This window comes from Lygodium microphyllum, chromosome 6, assembly GCF_053477565.2.
Source record: "Lygodium microphyllum isolate KBCC chromosome 6, Lygodium_microphyllum_v1.1.10, whole genome shotgun sequence".
NCBI classification, from domain to species: Eukaryota; Viridiplantae; Streptophyta; class Polypodiopsida; order Schizaeales; family Lygodiaceae; genus Lygodium; species Lygodium microphyllum.
The window spans coordinates 106,621,600-106,636,521 of NC_141140.1; positions in this window are offsets into that span (position 1 = coordinate 106,621,600).

A 14,922-nucleotide genomic window follows, 5' to 3' on the forward strand; every position below is an offset into this window, starting at 1 on the left:
GAGAAAAGTAAGAACCATCGCAATGACAATCGTGACTGAGAATACCAACATTCACAACATTATGACCATGAGGATTCTCATTAAGACTATTGTACATCAATACTAAAATTGTGATGCAAATCAAAAAATGGACTGTGACTAAATTCCTTACTACCAACCACCTTCATATCATGCTATTCCCTTTTCTATGGCTATAAGTGATGCCAGGAGGCATATTCCACGGTGGATTCCGTGCCACGGTGGATTCCGTGAGGTTTTACGGTGGATTCCGTAAACTTAGATGACTGGGGTTCATACACAAAGTGGATTCTTTGTGCGAGAAGTTGATGGGGACGCCTGTCCTTTTCTGGTGCGCAGATCGGTCGCAGTATGCTCACGTAGTGAATCCCAGAAGGTCCCCAAGAACAATGAACTCTACCTTTTTGCACAAAAAACGATGTAAAAAGCATGAACGACAAGAGCAAGAGACCACTTGGGTTCAATCTCCCCCCATGCCTTGTGTGAGCGCTTCACAAAGCATGTATTTTATGTATATTTCCATCTTCATGCTCAATAATAGCCCAATTTACAAAAATATGACAATCTTTTAGCTTTTGAGTTTGCTTTCTACAAAAATAGGAAATAAAGCTAATGGACGGTGCCCATGAAGTCTGGCACGCCCAACACAATGTCCCAAGTAGAAATAGCATATCCGTGCGCATAGGCGCATACAAAATAATAATAAATAATCGATGCCTCAATAGACATGACAAAATATAGGCGTGTTGCCTATCAAAATATAATCCATAGGTTGAATACTCGCTAGACTCCAATGCTTTCCTCCGCCACTGCTGCTATCTCTACACATCAACTGAAGCATTCACAATCGTTAGTAAAATAATACAATTAAACCGACAAAAGTGAATACCTAGTAGTCTTCAGCTACATAAATAAATCAACTGGTTAGAAATAAATCCTAACCTTAATTTATTACGAGTGCGCACTCTAAACTCATAAATGTTTATTAATTCAATATGCATTTTGCGGAATCACCCATGTACACACTAAATTAATGAAACGCCCGAAAAGGACAGGCGTCCCCATCAACTTCTCACACAAAGAATCCACTTTGTGTATGAGCCCCGGTCATCTAAGTTTACGGAATCCACCGTAAAACCTCACGGAATCCACCGTGGCACGGAATATGGCATCGAGCTATTTTCCCGCAGGGCTCCCCCTGCAGTATCGTTACCGCGGTAGAGTTTCACCACCAAGTTCGGGATGGATCGGTGTGGTTCCTCCACACCTGAGAAGCTCATGAAGCGTTATTAATCAGTACTTATAGAAGAGAAAAAATTGTATGTAGTAATGCAATTCTATTTGCTTTACATAAACAATGCGTGGTTGCGAGAGTCACGATGATATTACAGAGGAAAGACTCTACCAAAAAATATTTGCTTCTCATTTTGGTCAGTTAGCTATAATTTTTCTTTGGACCATGGATTCCGTGCCGCGGTGGATTCCGTGAGGTTTTACAGTGGATTCCGTAAACTTAGATAACCGGGGCTCATACACAAAGTGGATTCTTTGTGCGAGAAGTTGATGGGGACGCCTGTCCTTTTCGGGCGTTTCATTAATTTAGTGTGTACATGGGTGATTCCATAGCGGGTGATTCCGCAAAATGCATATTGAATTAATAAACGTTTATGAGTTTAGAGTGCGCACTCGTAATAAATTAAGGTTAGGATTTATTTCTAACCAGTTGATTTATTTATGTAGCTGAAGACTGCTAGGTATTCACTTTTGTCGGTTTAATTGTATTATTTTACTAACGATTGTGAATGCTTCAGTTGATGTGTAGAGATAGCAGCAGTGGCGGAGGAAAGCATTGGAGTCTAGCGAGTATTCGACCTATGGATTATATTTTGATAGGCTCCACGCCTATATTTTGTCATGTCTATTGAGGCATCGATTATTTATTATTATTTTGTATGCGCCTATGCGCACGGATATGCTATTTCTACTTGGGACATTGTGTTGGGCGTGCCAGACTTCATGGGCACCGTCCATTAGCTTTATTTCCTATTTTTGTAGAAAGCAAACTCAAAAGCTAAAAGATTGTCATATTTTTGTAAATTGGGCTATTATTGAGCATGAAGATGGAAATATACATAAAATACATGCTTTGTGAAGCGCTCACACAAGGCATGGGGGGAGATTGAACCCAAGTGGTCTCTTGCTCTTGTCGTTCATGCTTTTTACATCGTTTTTTGTGGAAAAAGGTAGAGTTCATTGTTCTTGGGGACCTTCCGGGATTCACTACGTGAGCATGCTGCGACCGATCTGCGCACCAATAAGTCTACAGTTACTCATTATGACACCACCCATATAGATACCTATCCAACCCTCTCTTTCTATTTCCAAAAAGCTAGATAGGACAAACTACTTTGGTCATGAAAAGTTGAGTGCATCCTTGATATGTTGGACCTGTTGGTTTTCATGATAACCCTATACCACCTAGCTACTCTAAATCCCAATGTAGAAGCGACTGTAGACTCAACAACTTAATGCGATCGGCTCAATGTTGTAGCACACTCCTTTATATTCTTAATTTATACAAATGTTGTGCTTGTGTGTATAAGTCATATCTCCACCATTGCAAAAGTATTGGCCAGATTGGCATCCCTTTGCCAAGTCTGGACATTCAAGTATCGCATAACTCTCAAATTGAAGCCACGACCTCTCTCTGTCATAGATTCCCTTACCATGAAGGATTGCATCAACAAGATGGAGATACCAAATGAGCTTGTATCACATCATGGCTTCAAAAGACCTTATTCTGATGCTTCTGTCACATCTCCATCACCGAAGTATTGTATATTTTAGATCAATCTTCTCACCTCTCATATATGAGATATTATACCTTCAAAGGAGCTAGTCCCGATGATACTAGAGCAAGATACACATCACAAGGGAAGATTATCTCATAGAGCAAAAGCCCAAAGCTATGCTTTTTGGTATTTGTTGAGAATTCTTCGTCAAGAGCCATTCCTTTGACAAATAATTAGCAAGAGTAGGCTATATATTCTCTATTCCCTTCTAGAGCAAAGGGCCCCTGAGAATGCTTTCTATTGTCACACCTATTTCTATTTGTGCACCACCCATCTCATAAGTATCTCCTCCTCACCCACCATCTCACCTAGGGCCTCCCTCATACTCACCATCCCTTTTTAAGAAGGTCGATCTTGGAGATGTTGCCACAAACTCCCTTGTTGTTTATGTTTCAGAGGGGGATTTCCAAGATCATCAGGAGCTTCTTCGAGGATTATAGTCGTAGGAGCTTCTTCAAGGGCTATAGTTTCCTTTAAGCCTTTCTTTCATGCGGGAATCAATTTACTTCGTCATCGAGCTACCACCTCCTACCACTTGTATAACCATTTCATGGCCCTTGGTCCCTATTATTTTTCTAATAAGTTATGGTGCCTTCAGTGGCTCCTTGCTTTTGTCTCTCGATTGGGTCAAAGGCTTCGCTCATCCTTTCTTTATTGGACTTTCCTGGAGTGATTTATTTGAGGCTACTCCACTCCTATTTGCCCATGGTGGCCTCATAAATGGGCTTTCATGAAGACAAACTTCATCTATAGTGGGACTTCTACCACCCTCAAATCCAATTCATCTTTGGCATTCTGTCACATCTAGGATCTTATAGTGTTAGCAAATCATGTGTCATGCATGGTCCTCTCTTGCTTATGAGCCCTAGTCAAATGAGGATATTTAGAGCTATAGCATTGTATGTGCCTATCAATTTATCTATCCTAGACACTTCTATCGAGAGATGAAACACTATGAAAAGGAAGGGTTTGTGGAGAGAAACCCGCAATGTACGATAAACACAAGATAAAAACTCAAAAGCACTAAAGAAGAAGATTAAAGAACGATGAGCACTGAATTGTGTTGAATGAATCATGCTCATACAATTAAGTGAAGCTCAAAGATAATTGCACTATTTGGCTTGGAAGGAATCTACACTATGATAGAAGCAAAATGTAGTCCTTCACAAAGAGGGGTCAATGACAAGGAAAAAAGCTGCTCTACGAAGGGAGGGAAATACAATCCTCCCAATAGTGGAATATTGGAGTAGTCACTAGAAGATGGACAACTGTAGAGAGAGTGAGATGCAATAGTGACAAATAGCCCAAGAATGCTCCAGACAACTAGTAAACAATAAGGTGACTTCTTGAGCTAAAAATTACAAGCATAAACAGTTGATGTGACATGTTACAACAAACCCATGAGATCCTGGTGATGGAAATAGTCTTAATGAGACATCTAAGAGCAAGTTAGCTAGTGTAGGCAACAAATATAAGTATAAACTACTATTGGAATAAAACATGCAAGTGGACATCAAATTAGGGTGGCAACTTCAAATGGTATGGATGTCAACAAATAGCTCCAAAAGGTAGCCCACGAGTCTCTCTCATGGGACACATTCACCAAATGTTGGAGAAGTGAAGGTGATCAATAGTCAGTGAACAATGAGACTCACTGTTGTGTAAAGTGATAGACACATAAGCCATTGATCTATCTAGGATGGTGCCCCAACTCTCTCATATTGATCCCCAAGCACTAATAAATGATATAAATAAAGAATTTTTTGGGATTGTAAATGGAAATCAAAATAAGAATTAACAAAATTTAACAAACTTAATGGCCTTTCAAATGGTCTCCTACCTGCATTTCATTTTTGGTAGGGTGGGTGTACGTGTTCAAAGAGACATATACACCTCAATTAAATCTCCATTCAAAAATGCATTCTTAACATCCATCTGTCAAAGCTTCCATCCCTTAGCTGTTGCAAATACAATGACAATACTCATGGTTGCCATCCTTGCAACCAGGCTGAAAGTCTCCTCGTAATCCAAAGCATGTTGTTGTGCATACCCCTTAGTAACCAAGCAAGCTTTGTACCTTTCCAACAACCCATCTACCTTGTACTTCACTTTATCAACCCATTTACAACCAATGGATGCTTTGCCTTCAGGTATAGACTAGCCAAATCCCATGTGTCATTTTCACCCAATGTTACATATTTCTCATCCATGGCAACATACCAATTTTTATCTCCAACTGACTCATTGAACTTTATAGGCTCTTTGTGATCGTCACTTTAGTCATGTAAGTAAAATGTCGAGCTGAATACACACTAAGTCAGTTTATCAGGCCTTATGAACCTTTCTAACCTTCTTAATTGGAGTTCACTATGGGATTGTCTCTTATGAGGAGGTACATACCTGCTACTCTAGGTGTCATAATAGATAGTATATCAAATTCACTATCAAGACTATAACTGCCAAGTTACTCATATCCAGATGTAAGCGGACCAGTAACATCATCAAACATATTCTCTTTGCCTTTATCTAATCTCCCTCTCACTGACATATCCGTGTCAATGGATGTAGAATCATGATTGTGCAATCATCTTATCTAAGGATTGACATTAGAAGACATATCACTTATAGGTCCACTCACTATTGTACTAGTGGAAGGATAACTTTTAGCATGAGTATGACTGATTAATCCATCAAAAACCATTGCATTCTGACCACCATACTATGATGTCAACTCATCAAATATTACATCCTTGCTTATCGATGTCTCACGAGTAAACAAATTATATCACTTATAGGCTTTTCTGTCTTGTACGTCTCCAAGAAAGACACTCTTAATAGCTTTTGGATCTAACTTCTTTCTCTTCTCATCAGGCACATGTACATAAGAAATGCAACCAAATACTTTAAGATGGATGATATCCAATTTGTAGCCATACAATTTCTCATACAATGTAAAGATCATGAATGCCAACTATTTGGTATTGTGTGCCACTACTGTAGCAAAATAGGTCATATTGCAGCCCAATGTTATGCTAAGAAAGATGATATCTGCAGTGGTAAGTTGCAGCAAGGAAACTATGCATCGTCTTCACGACAGAATGAAGATAAAAATGAACGTTTGTTCGTTATGCAGCATATGCTGAATGCTGTTACAGGAAAGGGAACACATGAAGATGTTTGGTATGTTGATTTAGGTGCATCCAATCATATGATCAGCCATGCAGAATGGTTTGGAGAGATGCAGGATTTACAGAATGCAGGTTATGTGCAGACGGCCACCCAATTTCACACATTGGAAAAGTTCCCTTGTCCTTGCATGATGGTAAGACAAAGATTCTTTCAGATGTATTACATGTGCCATCTATTACAAAGAACTTGGTGTCAGTCGGTCAAATGGTAGAGCAAGGGCTGCAAGTCAGATTTAATGCAAAGGGCTGCTTTGTAGAAGACTTCAATGACAAGTGCAGGTTGGTAGCAAAGGGAAGTAGAGTTGGACGTATGTTTACTCTGAATGCTGGAATTCCTACTATGAATGCTGCTATGTATGCCAAAGGAAAAGGTGTTATTGCAAACATTGAAATTTGGCACAAACGCATTGGACATGCAAATGTACAAAGGCTGAAATTAATACAGTCCAAAGGGTTGGCTACAGGTTTGCCTACATTTAAAGTTGCAGAATTTCATAAGTTATGCGAAGCATGTCAGTTTGGTAAGCAGGCAAGACAACCCTTTTCACATGACAGAGATGTAAGTAGAAATATCCTTGACGTTGTGCATACGAACATTTGGGGGCCTACACAAAATGTATCTCTTGGAGGCAGTTCATACTTTGTCACATTCATTGATGATTGTTCTAGAAAGCTGTAAGTATATTTTATGAAGGAAAAGAGTGAAGCGTTTGAGCACTTTAGAACCTTCAAGGCTGCAGTTGAAAGAGAAACAGGCTTGAAAGTAAAGTGCTTGATGTTAGATGGAGGGGGAGAGTACCTCTCAAATGAGTTCAGTGATTTTCTGAGGTCTCATGGGATAAAGAGACAGTTCACATGCAGGTATACCCCATAGCAAAATGGGGTTGCAGAAAGGAAAAACAGGCATATTGCAGAAGTTGCACGTGCCTTGATGGCTGAAAAGAATATGCCTAAGCATTTTTGGTCTGAGGCTGTTCATACTGCTGTTTATATTATGAACAGAACTCCTACAGCTGCAGTTCATGGTATGACCCCCGAAGAATGTTTTATAGGTAAGAAGCCTGATGTTTCACACTTGAAAGTGTTTGGCTGCATTGCGTATGTTCATGTGCCAGATGAGTTGCGAAAGAAACTGGATCCAAAGGCTGAAAAGTGTGTCTTTATTGGATATTCTTTAGAGCAGAAAGGGTATCGCTGTTATAACCCTGCCACATGTAAGTTCAGAGTGAGCAGGGATGTCATCTTTGATGCAATGAGCAGTTGGTATGCATCTAGTGGTGATGCATTGGATGATGATGATGATCATGACACTCATGTGCAGGGTGAAAAGCAAGAATCACGGACTCTTAGTGGACCAGAGACATCATCTAGTAGTCCTTGGTCTGGGAGACTAAGGAGTACCTCTACATCTTCAGGTGCATCTAGTAGCACTACAGGTAAAGACAAAGGAAAGAATAAAGTGTGAGAAGGCATTGATGCAGTTCTTGATGGAGATTCCAGTGGCTCAGAGAGCTTGGATAATAAGCTTGGCATTCCTTCAATGAGGACTCCAGGTGTGTAGAGAGCACGCGTTAATGCAAAGACTCCATTGAGTGATCCAGTGACACACAGATCTAGCAGGGTCAGATACCCTATTAAAAGATTTGGTTTTGAAGGTTATGCAGCTCACCATTATGCTTATATGGTGAAACTAGTTGAGGATGTTGAGTCCACATGTTTTGAGGAGGCTGTTGGTCATGCTCATTGGGATGCAGCAATGGATGAGGAGATGGCTGCATTAGAGGCCAATAAGACTTGGGATCTAGTATCATTGCCGAAGGGCAAGAAAGCCATTGGATGTAAATGGGTTTATAAGATTAAGCACAATGCAGATGGTTCTATTAGCAGGTACAAAGCTAGGCTGGTTGCAAAAGGCTATGCCCAGACATATGGCATAGATTATGATGAAACCTTCAATCTAGTTGCTAGGATGGCAACTGTCAGATGTGTGATTGCTTTGGCAGCAGCCAAAGGTTGGAGGTTGCAGCAAATGGATATGAAGAATGCCTTCTTGCATGGTGATTTGCAAGAAGAAGTGTATATGGATCAGCCAACAAGTTATGAAGATTTAGAGCATCCCACGTATGTGTGCAGGTTGAAGAAGGTGCTTTATGGGCTCAAGCAAGCACCTAGAGCATGGTCTGACAAGATCAGAGAGTATCTTGTCAATATTGGCTTTTATGTTTCTGATGCTGATCACTCACTTTATGTGAGAAAGGGAGATGCAGGTTTGGTCATCATAGTCATCTATGTGGATGACTTGATTATTACAGGTGATAGTGATAGTGGGATTGCTGAAGTCAAGGATTCTTTGAAGAAGAAGTTTGAGATGAAGGATTTAGGTGAGCTAAGATACTTCCTTGGCATTGAGGTGATCAGATGTGATGATGGTATATGGATGTCCCAAAGATAGTATGGCTTGGATATGTTGTCCAAGTATGGTATGACAGCATGCAAACCACTTTCAGTCCCATTGGAGCAGAATGTAAAGTTGAGTATTGATGTTGGGGATGAGATAGAAGACCCTATTATGTTCAGGAGGATAGTGGGGAGTTCGATTTACATGACCATTACAAGGCCAGACTTGAGTTACGCTGTTGGTCTTGTGAGTCAGTTTATGTAAGTACCTAGAAAGCCACATTTGGATGCAGTCAGACGCATATTGAGATATGTGAAGTCCACATTACATTATGGACTTTTCTATGAGGCAAGTACAGATGTATAGGTGTTTGTATACACAGATGCAGATTGGGCTGGTAGTATGTCTGATAGAAGATCTACCAACTGATACATGTTCTCTCTTGGTAGTGCAGCAGTTGCTTGGAGCAACAAAAAGCAATCTACAGTTGCTTTGTCGAGTACAAAGGCTGAGTATAGAGGTGCTGCTATTGCAGCATGTGAGGTAGTATGGCTGCAAAAGTTATCGGCTAATTTGGATGTGCAAGTGGAAGGTCCAGTTGTCATTTATTGTGACAACATGAGCAGTATACAGTTGGCTAGAAACCCTGTGTTCCATGCCAGGACAAAACATATTGAGGTACACTACCACTTTGTGAGAGAGAAGGTACTAGCAGGTGAGATTGACTTGGTGTATGTCAGCACACAGGATCAGATAGCTGACATCTTCACGAAGGCATTGGGTACAGAGAAGCTTCAAAAGTTTCGAAGCTTACTTGGAGTTGCAGAGATGCAGTTGAGCTTGAGGGGGAGTGTTGAGATGACAAGCTCAACACATGCGGACATTGATGATGGACCGCCTGGTTAGATGGGTCCACACGTCTACACTTAGCACGTCGGTGGTCATTATGACTCACACATGGCCACCGACTCATTACTTATTATATTCAGGTTGTTACACCTATTTACAGCTGGCATAGTTATAGCGCCAGTCGACTAGTGTAGTCGGTTATGCATTGTTTGACTTAGTAGGCCACTTTCCTTTATGTTGCATCTTATCTATACTTTGTGTACATTGTAAAGAGTGTGAAAGAAGAATTAGAAATCAGCAAGAAAACGTTTTGGCTTCCATCTCTCTTCTTGTCTCTTGAGTGAGCTTCTCCTTGTGCATTCTGTGTGTGTTCGGCACAGCATCTTGAGCAACTCCCCCCACCACGCGATTCTTGACATGTCCTAAATCCGTATACTTGAAGTTTGGCAAGCCAAGTACAATGTCCTTTTGCGACATAATTCTTAACCTTTGTATGTTTACATGACCAATATGCTTATGCCAGATTTCCACATCTCTAACTACTACATTATCATGGGTAAACATGGATGCCTTTAACTTAGGAATAGAAGCATCCAAAGTGAACATCCTACCATCTCTTTTGCCTTTAGCAATCAGCTTGTATCAATTTCCATACTCTTCAATCAAACATCCATCTCTATTGAATCTGACTTGCACATTCTACCATTTGTCCAACAAACAATAGATTCTTAGTAATAGATGTTACATGTAACACATCATAATAGACTCTTTTTCCTGCCATCATGCATGACTAATAGTGCCACATCATAATAGACTCTTTTTCCTGCCATCATGCATGACTAATAGTGCCACATCATAATAGACTCTTTTTCCTACCATCATGCATAACCAATAGTGCCACACCTATATGCTTGTTGATATCATGCTATGTATTATCACCAATGTATGTATAGCTATGAGATCTTGGAATCATTTCATCAAACTACTCACTATGTAGAGTCATATGATTGGATACACTTGAGTCTATATACCACTGTTCATCAACCTTGTCTTGCTTAGGTATATTGCTTAGGCGTATCCTTAGAAACATGCTACATAGCAAACAACCTTTCTATCTAATCATTATGAGTGTTACTGAAAGATGCATAGTTGCCATGTTGTTTTCCTTTTGCCCTTTCATGTTAGCTTGCTTTTTATGACAATCCTTTGCTATGTATCCATATCTACCATAGTAATGACAATCTTTATCCTTATTTGACTGATCATGAGACTACCAAGAACCACCTTTGCTTCTAGGTGACTCTTCCATGCATTCTCTTGGAACCACCTCTCCTTCTAGAACCTTGTGCATTTTTACTCTATCATGCATTCCGTTGCTATTGTCCATAAGTATTCCGAGTCTCACCACAACCTCGAGAGCTCCATAAGCTCTGCCACCTCTAGCATACTAGAGTAAAAGACGATATCACTCCTCTGAGAGACACTCAAATTTGTATTCAAGCCGAGATTGTGTTCCTCATGTAGCAACAATGCAAGTAATTTATCCCAATCAGGGGGTCTCCTCTCACAAAAATCAAAGTGTGAATGACTTTATACTTGCCCAATCCATTCAAGGTGATTGCAATCATGTCATCCTCCTCAACTCTTGAACCAATAGTAGCAAGCTAATCTACAATGGTTTTGATCTCCTTAGTATAAGCTTGTATGCTCCTACCATTTTTGGTCATACTATTGAAGTGGTACTTTAGTTGTATTTTCTGTGTATGAGTAATATCGCCACAATTCTTTGTAAGAATGTCCCAAGCATCTTTTGGGGACCAACAACCAGTAATCTACATAGCCATTGCATCCGAGATGCATAATGAGAACCAATGTAGCACCTTGCTCACTCTTTCTGATCACTATTTATAAGCCCTCTACTATTCAGGAGTCGGATTTCTCTCAAGCAATTTCTGTTCTGCTTCAGTTCCACTACTCCTCTACCAATCAAGAAGTTTTGCATCCTGAACTTCAATAGAGCAAAGTTCTTGTTATCAAGGTTCTCTCCCACAATCTGAGTGATATTGTCGATACCTGTTGCATTTGCTAAATCTTCAGCTGTAAGTATTTATTGCAGTATGCAAATTGTCAATCTTGACTCCCTGCAATCCAAGATGTCTTTTCACTGATAAAATGCTTGCATAACATTCAAGCAACACATGTACTTTTGTAGGTACCCTACATCCAATTCAGTCCAGCTCTTCTAGACATGTGGCGAACGTTAGCTCATCAATTAGAACCCCAAAACCTTTGGTCGAGTAACATAGGTATGCCACTGCTTAGACAAGACAGTTTCAGTCCTACAATTAATGACAATAAAATCTTTGAAATAACCAGTGATATTTTAGCTTAGAAACATGCCAAGTATCTCCAAACATTTGTTACACCCTTTGGGGATAGTAGCACTTCATATAGATCTCATGTAGGTATCTCCCAATAATTAATTATAGACAATAGCATGAAGCAACCAACAGTAAAATCTCTCCTGAAACCAAGGTATTCTATGCTCATAATAGCCTCAAAACATATTAGGCTTGTGTCATAACCTCTAGGAGTTGATACATGGACATATGATCATCAATGCTTGTACACTCTACAAGTGGCAGTGAGAGACAGACTTCAGATAGGCTATAACTAGCCAATAGACCTATTAACCAAGCTATAAATCAATCCAGATCTGAGCATTCGGTGCTCATAACATTCCATAGACCATCCACCACTCATGTAGCAACATCCAAGCATAAGTAGGTACCAAAAAAAAGCTTCAATGAGCTCTGAGTGTTAAGTACAAGCTGTCACAGATTTAAGACATCACCCTACTTGTCAAATAGATCCAATTTTTGAGCTTCAAATACTCCAAGGGTGCCCAAGTGTATGGAGATGATGCTATGCTAGTTGTTAAACACCTCATTGATGTTTGAGGATGCCAATGTTAAGCATTTGTGGGCTAAAACCTTCTAATTCACCATAAAACACTAGCGTAGTTTTTCATGCTGATCTGTGGGCTTCTTTGGGGTTGCTGCTACCATCACTAATGCTCGCTATGATGATACTAAATAGGCTCTTGATGACAAGATTTAACTGGCCCTCAAAGGTACCAAGTATGCAAACCATATCAAACACAATGATCATCAATTGATGCTACCATTTGACTCCCAAGAGAAACAAGTGCAATTCTGAAGATCTACTGGTGTTGATGCTGGTCATGATGAGCACTTCTCAAGCTCCAATGGATACTAATGGACTCATTTTGCAAGCCTCAATAGGCTTTGTTAGATGTAGACACCAAAACACACTGATTCATACCACATCAAGTGCAAGCTATGGCTACCAATGTGTTAGGGTAATCTTCTTCACAAGCTACAGGTCACATCCACCCTCCACCCTCCAGCTTCCAGCTCCTTCAAGGTTGAGCTCCTATGCACCGCGAAGCGAAGCTCTCTAGCTCTAATACCATGTTCAAAGAGAGGAAAGAGACAAAAAAAGGCATGGAGGTGCCAACCAAGAGCTATGTATATTGAGCTAAAAATGCATTAGCTTTACTTAAACAGTCCCAAAACATGCTTAATTAAGGAAGAAACCTTGTTTATATAAAAAGAAATGCATTCCTAGAGAGGGTCTGTATCCCATAAGCATAGACCCACTTGGGAGGGCTCAAACTTTCTATAAATATGTATGTTGCCCTCCAACACCCTTAATCTCGTTTTTGCAAATTATAGGTATTTCAGCTTGCTGCCCACACTCTGAATGCGGAGGACATCATGGTCCAAGCTAGCCATCGTTGTCTATTACAATCTAGCACCTATTTCCAGACTACCACACATTGTTCGGAGTTGATTTCAGCATGCTAATTGTTGCTACTGGTTTTTGCTGCGTTTTTAGTCTCTCTCTCCTCACCTGCATTTTTAGTCTCTCTCTCTACTGCACTACCATCTGCATCAAATTCAGCCTTCCTTGGCTACGCTTGCTCATGTTCAACATCCAAAGTCTGCCTTGTTACAATTCGGGATGCAATCATCAAAGTATGACACACTCTCTAGCTACCCTGTCCTGATCCTTGAGACACAGGAGTTTGAGGTACAATATTCATGCACTACATAGTGTGTTTGCTACGTGACCATTGTATATTCAATAGTCATATCACTTCATTCATTCTCTATGTTTATTGTCTTTGAGTTACCCTAACCTTAACTGTGTTCTTCTATCATTCTGTGCTTTGTCTTACATGTCCTAGTGCCTCCAGCTCCACCTCCACCTTATGGAAACATTCATGTTCCAGTGCCTCCGCATCAATCAACACCATAGTTGCAGGAAACGTCAGAACAGGAACGAAAAGAAACGTAAACGGGAACACCACACCATCAAGGAGATACAAGGGGTTCATATTGCATAGTATTCTACTTAAAAAGATTCTAAGACTTGCAAGAAAGCTTAATTTATCAATACTGAAGTATTGAAGAACTCAAAGCTGAAGGTTGAAACTTGGAATATATAGAATGAAAACATCTTTCTAAATTTATAACGAAAAGGGGGAAGGCCAAACTTACAAAAGATCAAAGATATAAAGGCCAAGTTTAAACATCAAGAACTAAAAGCGAAATACAAATGACATGTCAAGAAGAAGCAAAATGAATATAAAAATACATCAAACATCTATCTCATCTAGAATCTCTTCCTCTTTGTCATCCTCATTAATTTCATTATCTTGATTCTCTTCATCAGCATCCTTCTCCTCTTCATCTTCAGCTTCTTGCATGGAACCTGGATTGTTTTCATCTTTAGAAAATCCAATATAAAGATCACGAGTATACTCAGATTTCATCTTTGTTAGCAAATGCAAGTTTGCATTAACAAAGACTAAATCATCAGCCTTCTAAGTCCCTAGCTTGTTTCTCTTCTTGGTGTGTATTTACTAAATGTGCTCCAAAGTCTTTCAAGTGTAGAAGATGCACAAACTTGCTTTAAGATTTTGATAGCTAAGTTTTGCAGCTCTAGAGAATCAGCTTCATGGTTCTCCCACCATGTAACTGCACCTACATGGAATCTACAACAATCCAAAATAATGTATAGTTAGAAAAGCTGTATTAAGACTTTATATAAATTGAAAAACAAGCAATTTTGTGAATTACCTATCATGTTGTGCATCAGGCCAGCCAAACATGCCTTCTTTGTTATGGTAGTTAGCGAGTTGAGATTTGATTTCTCGATGTTCCTCAGGATTTGCCACCAATTTCTGAAGTGTGGTATTCCAGCTGAAACTAGTCTTCCTCCTCAGATAGGATGGTTTAACCTGATTAAGCACTTAATTACAACAATCAACAAATGAACATAACCTGAAATGCTCACTTTACCTTCATAAACTTGGACAGTGGACACCCTGTTGGCCCCAAAACTGGCACCCCTTTCAGTATTTCTTTAATTTTAATTGCAGATGGATAAATTACAAGCCGAGATTTCACAATCTCCTTGGCTGATTCAAAAGCCCCTTGCTATTCCAATAATGAGCAAAGCATTCGGGCAAATTGCCCCTTGATTTTCACCCAGGACTTGCTCTAATGGAACCCCAACTGGTCAAATG